Source organism: Propithecus coquereli, unplaced genomic scaffold (genome assembly GCF_000956105.1).
Source record: "Propithecus coquereli isolate 6110/MARCELLA unplaced genomic scaffold, Pcoq_1.0 Scaffold1192, whole genome shotgun sequence".
NCBI lineage: Eukaryota > Metazoa > Chordata > Mammalia > Primates > Indriidae > Propithecus > Propithecus coquereli.
In genome coordinates, this window is record NW_012135992.1 from 199,013 (window position 1) to 202,440 (window position 3,428).

Below are 3,428 nucleotides of genomic sequence, written 5' to 3' on the forward strand. Positions count from 1 at the left end.
CACAAATACACAAAGCCTTCAAGTCCAGATGGCTTTGCCAATAAATATCAAACAAATATATAAAAAAAGAATAACCTCAATTGATAAAAGCACCTTAATCTTGACACAAAACCTGACAAGAACCTAATAATAAATAAAAAATACAGTATAATGTTTATGTTGCATTAGGTACTATAAGTAATCTAGAGGTGATTTAAAGTATAGAGGAAGATGTATGTAGGTAATATGCAAATATTGCCCCATTTGGACCTGAGCACCTGCGGGGACGTGGGGGTGGGGGCCCGGCACCAATTCCGGCAGACATGAGGGACGACTGCACTGCTCATGTAGCAACACACACGTGCGCCACATTCAGGCGGGGCTCGCGCTGGCGGCCGTGCAAGGGCATGGTTGCCCTGAGACGGGGGATCCCTTAGACTGGTCTCGTCCCGGTTCCAACCCTGTTCCCCAATCCAAGCCTTGCGTTTTGCTTAAAGCAGGCCTCACGCGCTTCTTGTTGTGGTTACTTTGCTTCACCGCGTCACACTCACCTTTACGCTCTCTGATTATTGCTAGGTTTCGTCCCTCTCTTTTCCTGTGGCTAAAATTCCAGTTACTCATGACTCCAGTGTTTCCTGCTGCTGTTCTTGGGCTTCTGGTTAGAAGACATTTCCCCGGCAGATGACAGTGTCCGTCTCCCCCTCGAGAAGACTTACTCTACTGACTTATTTTCTCATGAAGTCTGACGGGCTGGAATTGCTGGCCCTCGGTAACGGAGATGGGAAATGGCGTTTTACCCACATCAGCTCTTCCACTTTAATCGTCTTGGATACTTGAATAGAAAATTGTCCGTTTCATGGGGATTTTCTAATTGATCGGCAGAAAACTGTGCACAGCATCTTAGGTGTTGAGAATCCTCTCTGCATCTGTTACGTCCCCTTCTGCTTAATTCAATCTATTTGGTTTTATTGATTAGATTTGTCAGAGATTGACTGGTGTTTATTTATTTTTAGAGAATCAGCTGTTAGTTTAAAGCACTCTATGGTTTTTCTCTTTCTTATTCATTAATTTCTAGTTATATTCTCACCGTGTCCTTCCCCCACCGCCAGTAGCGCCTGATCAGGGAGGAAGGGGCCACATAGCGGTTTGCGCATCAGAAAATGTTTCATGCTCTGGTTTCTCTTCAGAGCATGTAAATCTTTCAGCTTTTAGGAAATGTGTTTCCTGGGCTGTCACCGGCATCCTTAAGCAGCAGCATTCCACAGCGATTAAATCTAGGAAATAATGGATTAAATAGGGTTCACTCCTTTGGTTTTTCCCAGAAATTTTCTCAGAACCCTAAAAGTGCCAAAGTCCATTTAGAATGTCTAAGGGAACATTCTTACATGTTTCCTTGTAAGAACATTCCAATGTCTAAGGAACATTGTTTACATTCCCCCAAAACCCATTAATTAGAATACAGAATCCCTTTTTTCCCCTCTGACCTTCTTTTGGGCCTAAAATGCTAGGAATTCACTCTGGGAAATGCTCCCCGACACGGCCGGGGGTTACGCTTGCTCTTTCCAGCCTCTCTCTGTCTCTCTCCACCAAGCCCGTCTGAGATCATCTTGGATCCCAAGTCTACTGTGTCCAGGTGTCCTCCAGATGTTTGAGAAACATCTACCATGATGCTGCTGCTGGTGACAAGGGCACACCATGTAGCTCCAGAGCGTTACAGAGCGGCTCACAGCCCATTGCTCCTCCGCTCTCTGTCTGGCAGCAGGACAGACCTCCTTCCAGCTCCACTTTACAGATCGCGCGGAGAGCTAATGATACCCGGGCTCAGCACGTTACACACTTAAAAGGCAGGGTAAGAACAGCACCGAACTCAAGAGCTCATGAGGTTACGGTGAATGCTCACGAAGTACCAGCTCGGTGTGAAGTCCCCAGCAGGCCACACAGGGCCTAAATGGCTACAGGCGGAGGAGCCCAGTGTTAGGGTCTATGGGAGATAGCCTGCTCTCTCGCTTCTGTCAGTGTGCTTAAGCAAAGAATAAACGGGGAAGGGGGAGGAGGGTACGCTTCACACAGCTGCAAGCGTCAACGAGATAAAGTAACTGCTAGCCCAGAGGGCCGGAACGCCCTGGAGCACTGAAACGCCCAGGGGTGCCTCATGGACCCAGATAACAGGGAGTAGCATGTACTCTGACGTAAAACAAAATGTTAAATGTATTTTTGACTAAGATTAATAATGATTAATGCTGATCTAGGCTTCCTTAGCCCTGCTTGCGCAGATAGATGACTTTACAGGATGTGGTTTTTGCCTTTAAAAGAGCCAGTCTCCCCTGGCTCGGGGCTGCTCTCTGTGCTGCTGCCTCTCGGCGGTGCGGAGGGTGGTCACTGGCCAGCTAATAAAGACTCGCAGTTTGGCTCAATTCGGTCTCTCGGTGGTCACTTCCCGCACTCCGTCCCACAACACCCAGGTTCAAATGCAGACAGTGTGGCTCCAAAATCGTGCCGTCATCATTTTTTTTTAAAAAGAACTATAACCTTTATAACTCTTTATCCTTTCTTAAATGAAATCTCATGGAGGTCTCACATACCTGTGGCTGGATAATATTTAAGACATTCATTTGTATTTTTTTTCCCTCCTGTATTTTCCTCTCTTTTCCCTCAGATAAGCACCACGCAGTTAGGCATCTTCTCTGGTTATAGGATAGAAGAGAACAGTATAGTAGAGGAAGCAGAAATTTACCAGCGACACGTTCTGGCTTTTGTTCCAAAACCCAAGTTCAGATAGAGAAGAGGCTTCCCCAGTTAGGAGTAGAGTGATTTGGGAGAAACAAGAGGGGCAAGGTAAACCCGTTTACTGAATAGAAATGTCCTGGGGTGGGGGTGGGGAGGGGAATGAGAGCAGAGGGACACTGAGTCCTGTCACTTGGCAGAGCTCCTGCAGGGGGTCAAATTTCAGGAGACAGGGCTTCATGGTGCTTCAAGTGATGGTGGACCACACAATTCAGACCCGCCGCCCCACTGAAGACAAGGAAACAGCTGGATAGAAGATTTTAAGATCTCCCTAGAAGCATAAAACAGTAATGAGATATGAATAAAATCTGAAAAGAAGGAAATTCAGAAAGGTATCTAGTAAAAATATCCTTAAGAAACAAAAGGGCAATTAAGACATTCTCAAATGAAAGAAAATGAAAAGAATTTATTGCCAATAGACATACCATAAAATCGTGGCTAGAGGAAGTTATTGAAACAGAAAGAAAATAATAAAAGAAGGAATTTTGAGATATCAGGAAGGAAGAACAAGGAAAAATGAACCCAATAGACTTTCCTTCTCTTGAATTTCTTAAACTGTGTTCAAGGGCTGAAGCCAAACTTATAAAATTGTGCAATGTGGCTCTCAATGTATGCAGAAGAAAAATTTAGGACAATTACATTTTAAGTGGGTGGGTAAAGGGGCT